The sequence below is a fragment of the Suncus etruscus genome, chromosome 13 (genome assembly GCF_024139225.1).
Source record: "Suncus etruscus isolate mSunEtr1 chromosome 13, mSunEtr1.pri.cur, whole genome shotgun sequence".
In the NCBI taxonomy this organism is placed as follows: Eukaryota; Metazoa; Chordata; class Mammalia; order Eulipotyphla; family Soricidae; genus Suncus; species Suncus etruscus.
In genome coordinates, this window is record NC_064860.1 from 2,383,099 (window position 1) to 2,395,249 (window position 12,151).

A 12,151-nucleotide genomic window follows, 5' to 3' on the forward strand; every position below is an offset into this window, starting at 1 on the left:
ATATCCTCCCTTCAGTTCTCCCCACACCCTTCTTCTGTGTCCTTTTCCATGGAACAGACCACAGCTGCGTGGATGGCAGGGTGAAGTCACCTTCCCCCTGAACGCCTGACAGGTAATACAGAGGGCACCGGATGCAGGAGTAAACTCAGGCTCAAAACTGCCAAAAGCTATGAAGGGATGGTTCCAAGCACCAGGCTTCCATTTCTCTGGTTCTGTGGACCAGCAGCCCCAATCTGGCTTTCCACAAAGCCCAGGAGAGGACACATGGCATCATGAGCATCGGGGTGGGGGGGAGGGGGCCCCAGGCTGGCGGCCCAAGTGCTTATGTTCTTGACAGATCAATGTCTGTAACTGCTCATCTATGCGCATCACTACTTATGAAGATAAATTATAGGAGTCAGAGACATAGCACAGTGGTAGGGTGTTTGATTGCATGAGGCCGACCTGGGAGGCACCCCGGTTCGATTCCCGGCATCCCAATGGTCCCCCAGCTTGCCAGGGGTAATTTCTGTGTGCAGAGCCAGGAGTAACTCCTGAGCACCGCTGGGTGTGGCCCAAAACCAATCAACCAATCAATCAACAAATAAAGTTTAAAAAAATCTATAAAAAAGGATAAATTATAACTTCTACTGGGTTTTTCTAAAAACAAGTTGAATAATTTATTCCACAAAATGGGTCTCGTAATTCATCAGGCAGCGATTTCTGCTCCTGAAATCAGATGTCATGAAATGCCATATGCCACTGAAGCAGACTGTATCTCTCTTTCATCAATCCTTAGGGTACAGACGCAACCACTTGTGGCTGGTCCTAGGGAAAATCATGTACTGGGTTCATCACCCACAGCGTGAACTGCCTGATTTCATCCGTTAGGAAAGCAGGTGGCAAGGGCAGAGCCCACCCTCATGATTTCAGTGGTGTGGATTGGAGGGGGAAAGTCAAAGCGGCGGGATGCAGCCATCCAGCATCTCAGTCGCTAGCCCTCCACTTCCCTTTAGGAGACTCAGATGTTGCTCCCTCATTTGCTCCAGGAGAAAAGCAAGGACAGGCATGGTGGCCTGGATCTCTGGAAACAACAAGGTTCTGTTCCAGCAGAACCTGTTTGTGACCAGGCTAAGGACTTACAGGAGGGACCCTCAACCCTGATACCTTCAATCTTCTCAGGAGAGTTTCTGGACCCCCCCCCCCAAATCTCCATTTATTAAAAACAAACTTTTTTTTGAGTTTTGGGTCACACTTGGCAGCGCTCAGAGGTTCCTCCTGGCTCTACACTCAGAAATCATTCCTGGGAGGCTCAGGGACCATATGAGATGCCGGGATTCGAACCACCATCCTTCCGCATGCAAGGCAAACACCCTACTTCCATGCCATCTCTCTGGCCCCTAAAACAAAACAATACAAAACAAAACAAAACACCTCTTAAAAAGAAAAGACTCTTCAAAACAAATAAGAGGAAGAAATTCTCCCAAATATTTTTTCTGACGCCAACATCACCTGGTTCTCAAACCACACAAGGAAAATTAAATCACAGACTAATATCTTTGATGAGTATAGGTGTAAAATCTCTCTCTCTCCTTTCTCTCTCTCTCTCTCTCCACCCCCCCCCCTCTCTCTCTGTCTCTCTCTCTCTCTTGATCACACCTGGCAGTGCTCAGGGGTTACTCCTGGCTCTATGCTCAGAAATCGCTTCTGGCAGGCTTGGGGGACCATATGGGATGCCAGGATTCGAACCACCGTCCTTCTGCATAAAGGCAAATGCCCAACCTCCATGGTATCTCTCCGGCCCCCGGTGTAAAATCTCTTAACAAAAGTCAAGAAAATAGAATTAGATGATACAGCAGAAGGATCTCATTTCATGACCAAGTGGGGTTTACTGCAGGCACATGAGGATGTTTTCAACACCTACAAGTCAATCAATGTACTATACTATACAAGTATAAAGAAAGAGAAAAATGAGAGTCAGATCAATAGGTGTTGAGAAAACATGTGACAAGACTTATCAGCCATTTATAATAAGCTCTCAATAAAATCAAGACATAAGGAAAAGCAAACTTAATAAAGGCTGCATATTATAAGCCCATAGCTGATACCATGTTAAATGTAATAAAACAATGTAGTAAAAAGAGCCTTTAAAATCAGGAGCAAGACAGGCTGTCCACTCTTACCACTTCTATTTGGTTTAGATTAAATGTTTTAGCTGGAAAAAATCAGATAGCAAGAAAGAAAAGAAATCCTGACTACAAAGAATGCGGTGAAACTCATTATTTGCAGGATCACTCTGGTCCCTCTGTGAGGGGCTGTGAGAGTAGACAGAGCCAGAACTGGACAGTGATCAGGGTCTGGGGCACATAGCGCATGGCAAGGGGACCCAGTGAGGCAGAGAAGGAGGGGACCTCACATTAGTCTGTGTCTAAATGTGTGTTCCAGGGGAAAGGAGGTATCAGCCCTGAAGACCCATCTGGAGGAAGTGGCTTATTAGCACTGATTTCTCTGACACTTGTTTCCAAGCAGGTGAGATGAACTGGCCCAGGTAGAGGGTGCCATGTGCCCCTCTGCTGGGGGCAGGGGTGAGAAGAAAATGCTCTCCGATGGCCTGGTCTGACTGGACTATCCCTGAGATGAGGGGCAAAGTATCTGCCCTAACTGAGCAAAGAAGTCATCCTGCGCCCTGTAGATGCCACCCCTTTTCCAGACATCACCCCACCTCTCCAAGTATGGGGAGGGGCTGTCTGTGGAGGGTGGAAAATGGAGGGAGGACTGGGGGAATCTGCAGCCTGCATCCCTGCAGCCCTGGGAGCCTTGGGTCTCTTGGGCTTCAACATGGAGGAGTGAATGTCTCCAGCTTCTCAAGAGTCTGTCCCTGTGGTCACCGCATGAGGCATAGAAAAATTCTTCTCTCTCTCTTTCCCTCTCTCTCATTTTGGTGTGTGACCAATTTAGAAAAAATTAAATTACTTTTTCGGTTTACCATGAATGAATATGCTTTTTTCAAAATTTGTTTTTTTTAAATATGTAAAAGATAGATTTAAACTGGGGTGGCTATAATATGGCCATTATCTCTGAAAAGGGACTGGCCTGCTTCCAGCATTGCTCATGGCCCTGTTTTTAACTCAGTGGGGTTAATAGCAAATCTCAGATGTTTTTACTAGGCCAGGCTTCCCCAGAATGAAAAAAGGATCCAGAAATCACAGAGACGAATAAATCCATTAGCATAACCATTTTAATACAATTTTAATATCAAAGCATTTTTTTCATTTATTATTTTAATTTTTTGGAGGGTCACACCCGGCAGTGCTCAGGGGTTCCTCCTGGCTCTATGCTCAGAAATCGCTCCTGGCAGGCTCGGCGAACCATATGGGATGCAGGGATTCGAACCACCGTCCTTCTGCATGCAAGGCAAATGTACTGCCTCCATGCTATCTCTCCGGCCCCTATTTATTATTTTAAAAAACATTGAAATTTAGCTCTTCTTCAGCGCTGTCTACGGAGGTGGCTGCCATCTCCTACTAGATGTCATGGCGGCCCTCAGACCCCTTGTGAAGCCCAAAATCGTCAAGAAGAGGACCAAGAAGTTCATCAGGCACCAGTCTGACTGCTATGTCAAGGTTAAGCTAAACTGGCGGAAGCCCAGAGGTATTGACAACAGGGTGTGCTGGAGATTCAAGGGCCAGATCTTGATGCCCAACATTGGTTATGGGAACAAGAAGACAAAGCACATGCTGCCTAGTGGCTTCTGGAAGTTCTTTGTCCACAATGTCAAGGAGCTCGAGGTGCTGCTTATGTGCAACAAATCTTACTGTGCTGAGATCACTCACAATGTCTCCTCCAAGAATCATAAAGCAATTGTGGAAAGAGCACCCAGCTGGCCATCAGGGTCACCAATCCCAATGTCACGCTGCGCAGCAAAGAAAACGAGTAGACAGCCTTTGGGCATGTGTTATTGTGTTAATAAAACTATAAACTGCCAGCCCTTCCCCCAAAACAAAAACAAAAACACTGAAATGTAGACCTGACAAGGTCATCAAATAGATTAATGGAAGTAATAATGAGAGGAAGAGGGGCTGCATGGGAAAGGAGAGGGGAGAAGGGATTCGGGTAGGGCATGGGGGTCCAGGCTCTACACACATACACCCCAGCTGAGATCTGAGTCTACCTGCCTACAATGACCTCTCTCAGCAGGATGTATTTAATTAATCAACACTGAACACGAAATCCAGAAGAGCCCCCGTCCCGTGCTGACCCAGAATCCCTGAAGGCTTGTTCTGGAAACCCTCCTGGATTCCACTGAAGACCTTTCTTCAGAAGTCCTGGCCCTTTGACACACAGGCCTACGCAGTCACTTCCAGCCCACAATCAAGCCCATTAGCTTAGGACCTCTGGCCTCCATTCAGCAGGGTAGGTATCAAAAACCAAGACAGACACACTGTGGTCTGTCCAGGCTGCAGGCTTGCCAGGTAGCGGGACAGACAGGTCATTTAGTCTCTGCTCCCATGCTGGTCCCCTGACCCAGGCATGTGTGTGAGTCACTGTTGGGTTGACATGAAGGTCGAAGAGCTGGAACACGGGGAAGAAAGGTTGGCAGAGTTCTCTGGCTGTGCTTACCAGGTGGCACACAATCACAGACACCTTAATACAGAGCCCTGACTTACGGCAGCTCCTGCTCTCATGCCCAGGAGCCCTCAGAGCCCTCAGAGTAAACACCGAACTAGGCATGAAGATCCTGCTCATCTCCAACTCAGGGTCCCATTCGCAGCCCTCCTTGTCTAGACTAGCTAAATGTGGTTTATCTGGTGTGCTATCCCAACTTTAGAGTTATTATTGAGGGTACAATGTCCCACCCCACAGAACACATACTAGCTGGGGAAAGCATGCCAAGTTTGGGGAGCATTTGGAGCTCATCCCCAGCTGAAATGCACATGTCTAAACTTTGTCCAGGGCAAGACGCCACTCCCATCGGGAAAGATCTGGAAATGGCAGGGGCTATCCAGAGAAACTTCACTCTACCACCCACATTCCCTTCTTTGAGGACTCAAGGCCCTGTGCACACATACATACTCCTGTGCCTATGGTCTCCACAGCTCCAGACTACCAAAGCCCATGAAGCAGAACCCAGGACCAGGCTGGGGAGAAAGAATCACCAGTGGGTGAGACTGGGAAATACACATTGCCTGCCCTGTCTTGGCATTGTCAGGAAGTGGGTTTGTTCACAGATGCTGTTCTCTGCTGGGAATCTAACTGCTGAGGCTGAGGTGTCCATTGGCACCATGGTTGGTCATGAGGTTCATGACCTTTTAGGCCTGTTTTCTAGTGGTGCTTCAATCCTGAGGGTCTGAAACCAGGTCAGAGCCATCAGACAACGGGGGTGGGGAGCACTTGCCTTGCACACAGCCAACTCTGGTTCAATGTCCAGCACTCCAGATGGCTCCAGAGTAATCCCAGAGTATCAGGAATATCCTTGAGCACAGAGCCAGGAGTAACCCCTGAACACAGCCCAGGAGGTGGCCCTGAAACCTATCAAAAAGAGCCTGAAATTAAATCAGACACTTTGATTTACACCATCCAACTATTGGGCAACTCTGCCTAGGTGAAAATCTGATGAAGCAAAACAGAATCAAGATTCAGTGTTCCAAATTCTGCAAAACACAAGTCACCAACTATAAACCAGATGAACATATAAGTATATGTATATATGTACATTATATGCATCTATATACATACATTATTCAAGCTCTTCAGAAATGTACACAGATGCAACTTTCTAATTCCTGCAATCAAAGAATACATTTGAGACTCTGTCTAGCACTTAGTTTTTTTCACTCTCTCTCTCTTTTTGACAATGCTTTAATTGTGGCTCATCTGCTGGGGATTAGAGATGGCAACATATATTCAAAGGACTATGTGGGCATTTTTAGCCCTGCCGCTTAATAGGAAACTGATTTATAACTCCAGATTGGCAGAGACAGTGTGGTGGGGTGGAAGGGCCCTTCCAGATGCACTGAAAGATGGGTTCAGAGCATGAATTATCTGAGCACATGTAAACAGGAAGACAAGGGAAATGATGAATCATCCCGTACCAAATCAGCACAGAACTGCAGACTGTATAATTTCAAATTTACTGCCAGTAATCCCCAGCACGGCCTCTAGATACATTCAGAAACAAAAGCTATATTAAGGCTTCCTGCAACCATGGAGTGTATGAATAATTCACATCCCCCTGCATCAGGCCACCCAAAGGTGAATACAAATGCAGTGCCCTTAATTCTGAAGAAAAAGGAGAAATGAACTGAATAATTTCATGTTGATGTGAGGCTTCCATTGCCTGGGCAGAGAGAGCTGCTGCCATCGGCTTTGTTAAGGCATCTGTGAGTAGGGACCACCAGGCAGGGCTCACTGCTAGAAAGAACACAGGCCTGGGTGCCGAGGAATGGAGGGACAGATGAACAGAGGGACAGAGGGGCAGAGGTAAATGATGTGTTAGGAAGAGGAGCCAGAAGGCTAGCACTAATCTCTCTCTCTTCCTCGTTCAACTACCCTTTCCCTTTCTACCTATTGCTCCATCTCCCCTCCCATCCGCATCTCTCTCCCCTCTTCTAGCTCCTTCTTCCTCTCTCATCTTCCCAGAGTCTAAGGCAGCATAAACGCCAAAGCTCTATCTCAGATCAAAGACTAAGGTCACTTACTCCCTGTAGATAAAGTAGGGACACCCGCACTGAATGAATAGATTTTAAATAAGTAAAAACTCTCCACCCCCCAGCTTCATTTACTTTTCCTTTTCACCGAATCTTCACTCGATTAGGGGTGATGACACTATAGTGGAGGCTAACACTCTAGTGAAGGAGGGTGACTCTGTAGTGATAGTGACATCGAGGGGTGATGACACTCTAGTGGAGGGAGAGGCTGTCATGGTGGGAGAGGCTGTTGTGGAAAGTGAGGCTATGGTGGAGAATAACACTGTCGTGGAGGGTGTCGTTGTAGTGATGGTAATGCCAAGTGGTGATGACACTATAGAAGGGTGAGGTTGTCATGGCAATGAGGCTACTCTACACTTAGCAGCTGGCATTACTGGGGCAGGTGACCAAAGAGCTGTGATTGCCCATAGGCCTGTCTTGCCCCCTGTATGGGCAGGGCGGCTCCAAGGGAACAGGAGGCCATGATGTGGGCACTGAGGAGTCCAGGGTCAAGCTCCTCCTCAAAGCCTTGCCAGGCTCTGAAATTCAACTCAAGCCAGACAGACAGTTGTGAGGAGAATGGGGATCACAAAACATGTAGAAGTCAGTTCCAGGAGAAGGCAGGTGGTGGAGCTGAGACAGGCAGCAGGGCTCCTTTGCCATCAGACAAGCACTGTGGTTCCTCTGCACTCAGACATCTGACCAGTCTCCTCTGCCCTCAGACAGGCAGCAGGATGCTCAAACTCTCAGACAGGTCTTTGGGCTTTTCTTTCCCCAGATAGCAGCTGGTTCCTCCACCCTCAGATAGGCAGCTAGGCTCCTATACTCTCAGGCCGTGACTGGGCTCCTCCTCTCTTCAGATAAGCACACTGACTTCAAAATGCCTCCTTTCCCATTAGACCTTGTGCTTCCTTCCATTCCAACTTGCTCACCCACCTGGAAATTTCTGGGGGGCTTGAGATTCCCCGAGAGATTCCCCCCACTTTCCAACTCTCAGCCAGCCCACAGGCTCTCTGGTCAGTTCAGGTACCCCCAAAATGTTTTTGGGACTCCAGTACAACATTCTTTGGAGGGGGTTGGGTCACACCGGTGACACTCAGGGATTACTCCTGGCTATAAGCTCAGAAATAGCTCCTGGCTTGGGGGGGGCCATAGGAAACTCTGTAGATCAAACCCAGGTCTGTCCTGGGGCAGCTGTGTGCAAGGCAAACACCCCTACCACTGTGCTATCGCTCCGGCCCCATGTTCAACATTCTTATTCCACTGACATTGCTGGGGTTCCAGTTTCTTCAGTTAAGTGCAAAGACCCAACCTAAGACTGTGTGTCTCTGAAACTACACAATTGTTAGGTATGGATGAATTCTTAGGGCAAGGAAAGGCTTGAAAACCCCAATATTAGGCATGTTGTTCATTTCAGGTAAGAAGGCAGGTGTAGGAGAAAGAAAATGAGACTGGTGGGGCTCCAAGCAGGGCCAGCCCCAGTTCTGCTTCTCTTCAATCCTAGGACCTGAGTGTCTAAGAGCTGAACAGAAAACAGTTCCCGCAGCACTATCGGGACCATTCCCTCAAACTGAGTTCAGTCTACAATGCATTTTTAATGCACAGTTGCCAATTAAACCGGACATTTAACCTTTGCTCGAAGCACTGTGCTTTCTTTTGTGGAAAAATCAAGCTTTAAAGTCAGCCGATCAATTCTACAAATTATATATGTACACAACACTCACTTCTCTGTTGTGTTGGGCAGAGTGGACTGTGACTATGATTATGACCAGCGGTGTGAGAAACAGCACCAACACATTCCAGATGGGCTGAATCAGCTTCGCTCCCTGGGTACTGCCGAGCCCTGGATATATTTGGTTATCTGGGGCCCCTCGGAACTGTGGGGGAATAAATAAATATGAGGTGTGATTTGGGGCTGCAAGAACTGAGTTCAGTTCTATTTTTGTCCAAGGAAACGTCTCTATCTTTGAAGCTAACCTCATAGTTGACAACATGATCAGGGCTCACCTCCCTTCCTGGGACCCCTTTCAAGGACATGAGAAGCAACAGTTGAGAGATGTTTTGCTGGTCTGAGCCCCTGTTGACTCAGGACTCTTTCCTGGCTAAGTTTCTGCGGGGAACCTGGTGTCTTTGTTGTGCTGATTACTTTGTATGGAGAAGGGTGATTTTTGTTCCTTATCTGGTTTAAACGGGGAAAGGCAATGGGACACTGTATAGCAAGAACAGATGGAAGGCATTTTATCTAGCATGTGGCAGCAGTTCAGTCCCTCACGTCACATATGATCCTATGGCATCTCCAGGATCCCTCCTGAGTACAAATCCTGGAATAGCCCCTGAGCAACACTGAGCGAGGAACCCAAGTCCCCCGAGATAAAAACAAAATAAATCTCAAGAAATTATTCACCATGCCCAGTTTTCCATGTCGTCCCTCTGAGATTCGAAAAGAAAAACTAGAAACCAGAGAATTAGTACAGCAAAGGAGGCGCTTGCTCTGTACATGGTCTACCCAGGTTCATCCCCCAGTTTCCCATATGGTCCTGAAACCCACAGGAATGATCCCTGAGCACAGGGTCAGGTGCCAGCTTTGAGCACCATGGGGATGGTCCCAAACCCAAAACAAACACACAAGAAAACACAAAAAAAGTAAAACTAGTTTCTAGTTAGAGGAATTCAGCTGTCTGTGAAAATCGGAAGACATATGTCTTTAGAAATTGAGACTATTGGGACTGGAGTGATAGCACAGCAGGGAGGGCGTTTGCCTTGTACACAGCCAACCTGAGTTCAGTCCCTGCCATCCCATATGGCCCTCCAGAGCCTGCCAGGAGTGATTCTTGCACAGAGCCAGGAGTAATGCCTGAGCGCTGCCAGGTGTGGCCCAGAAACAAACAAACAAATGGAGGCTATTTTTGAAAACCAGGCAGAGGGACCCCTGCACTACAGGAAACTAAGAGTGAAATACATGTGATCCTAACATTGCCTCCAGTCAGGGATGGTGGCAACATATGCAGCCAGTGCCAGCCAGGTGAGGGGTGGGGGTGGGTTCACAGTTGTATTGATCAGCTAAGTGGCTGCCACAGGCGTGGGTTTCTGGGCCAGCACCATGAAAACTGCTTCAGGGGTGCCGTATGGGGTGTCAGAGCTGCTCTGCCAACTACCAAGTTCACAGTTTCATTGTGAGGATCCCTCCAAATTTTCCCATCACAGTCACTATGGAAGGCATGTTCCAGGGTAAGTGGGGTGGGGTGGGCATTTCTGGGGGATCCAGCCTGCTCTGAACTTCCTCTAAGTTTTGCTGGTGTTTTAGTCTAGGCACATCCCAAGTTGGAGAGAAAATGAGGGACCCTTTATTTTAAAAGACAGTCTATATATTTGATTAAAATATCACCAAAGTAAAATCCACCCAATAGGAAATTGGCTCTTTTTCTTTGAGGGGGGGGGAGGGCACACCTGGGGTGCTTGGGGATTAGTCCTGGCTCAGTGCTCAGGAATCAATCCTGGCATGTTTGAGGGACTAGCTGGGGTGCTGGAGATAGAACTTAGGTCAACTGAGTGCTCTGGCTCTAGGCCCAGCTCTTTTTATAACAGAGGTTTGGGGCTGGTGTTTGGGCCATAGCTGACCGTGCCCAGGAGCAGTTCCTGGCTCTGAGCTTCCAGGAGAACCTCAGGGGACCCCAAATGGTTCGGGGTTTGAGTCAGGTCGGTCATGTGTAAGGCAAGGAGGGCCTTAGCCTTATACTAACTCTGAAATGCTAGGGAATTTTCACATCATTCCATTCTTGTTCATTTCTACATCACCGTGAAACAAGCACTTGACAGACCTTGAAAAATCATCAGTGGCCATGAACTGAGAAGAGGTGTGGGGGTCAGGGAGCACTGAGAGCTGCTCTGATCATCTGAGTTTAGCATTCCATGGGGAGGTACCTGGGAGCTAGAAGCCTGGTTTTTGGTGGTTCCGCACACTGGACAAGCTTGTCGCCAATACACACAGCTCAGGTGGATTCCACCTCCCCAAAGGAGGTCTGTGTTGGGCCTTGGCTGTTCGGTCTCAGCAAAGCTGGAAACTGAAGTCCATACAGCTGGGCAACTGCCCCAGAGAGACAGTGGCTCTGCTTTGCTCTGGGACCTTTCCATGACCCTGGGGGACACATCAGGAAGTGCCACTGCTGAACTCTGCAACCCCTTCAGGTCACACTGCACCCTATAGTGTTCATATAGTCATTTAGTTCAAGTCATTGGACTTGACCAGTGGTGTTGAACTAGTCCAGTTTCCTTCTTGAGAAGCAGGATGTTGAGGCAGGCTCTTTCACATGCCCACCCAAAACACACATGTACACACACAGAAGCATATGCACAAACACACACACACACATGCGTGCATGCCTACACAACAATCAGATCTCACAGAACTGGGAGAAATTGTTCTCTGAACTGGGAGAAGACCCTTTTCTAGCCTCTGGCCTCAGTGGCACGGTCAGTTGCCCCCCAGGTGTCTGCAGTCTCCCACCTACATTTGTCTGGCCTTGTCATAAAGTGTATGAAACGTGCATAAAACATATGATGGGTCATGTGTTTATGAAACAAAAATGCCTGTGGCCCCTGTAGCTCCGAGAGCCTGAATTGGCTGTTTCTCGCCACTGTCTACTATGCACCACCCACCTCTGGGACACAGGCCCATGTGTGTTCAGGCCCTAACTTCTACCCCACTGCTTGCTTCTCAGCTCAGCCACCACTGGTCCATGTGGTGAGCACAGGGTCTAAGCTGACACCCAACCAAGGTGCTGTGCTCCTCACTGAGGTTCCTGGTGGTGCAAGCAAGAAGTGGGTAATTCCTTATCTGCCCAGGGGAGGAATAGTAGGCAGATCATCTACTCAGCCTTTCCTGGAGGAACACAATCTAGGGCCAGGGAGCAGCTAGGGACACTGTCAGGCTCACTCCATCAGAAGCAATGCTGTAGAGTGATCGCAGGCAAGAGGAACTATTTAGTGATGAATCGAACCTTCCTAACTGTGACCCAGAATGAACAGGCACCTCAGTAAGGGAAGACTTATGTCAGAGGCTTCAAGACACTCAATGTCAGGAGATGAAGGGAGAAGGAGAGAGTGTCCAACTCGATTGTCTCTGCTGTGGAAGGTGAGACCAGGACTCAATGCTGGGGCTAGATGCTAGGGCTGAACAGAGTGTATACATGATGTAGGACTTATCTCAACGTGTCATTTGTCTCTCAAATTTGCTCTACCAAGACATTTGGAACTCTCTGCTTCTGCTACTTTACCAATTGCAATCTCTGCTTGCCTCCCACTAACATTTGGATTTTCCCTTCTCTACATTGCCCCAACCATCTCAAAACCCTCCACTGATCTTTTATACAACATAGAGCATTGAGAGCACCTGCAGAGAGGTATTGTCATTTTAAGAAGTTGCAGCTTCTCTGGAGAGTGGGTTCTCTCCCAAACCCCCAGCTCATTGTCAGAGTGAGCTCAAATGG

General features: G+C 48.1%; 2 protein-coding genes and 1 pseudogene across 4 annotated transcripts in view; 2 read left to right on the forward strand and 1 right to left on the reverse strand.

Moving 5' to 3' along the window:
• Positions 1 to 12,151, forward strand: part of XRCC2 (X-ray repair cross complementing 2) — an 813,538-nt gene that overhangs the window by 403,213 nt on the left and 398,174 nt on the right. The gene's annotated exons all lie outside the window — the stretch shown is intronic.
• Positions 1 to 12,151, reverse strand: part of DPP6 (dipeptidyl peptidase like 6) — a 257,968-nt gene that overhangs the window by 153,119 nt on the left and 92,698 nt on the right. The gene's annotated exons all lie outside the window — the stretch shown is intronic.
• LOC126025519 (60S ribosomal protein L32-like) lies at positions 3,485 to 3,916 on the forward strand (annotated as a pseudogene).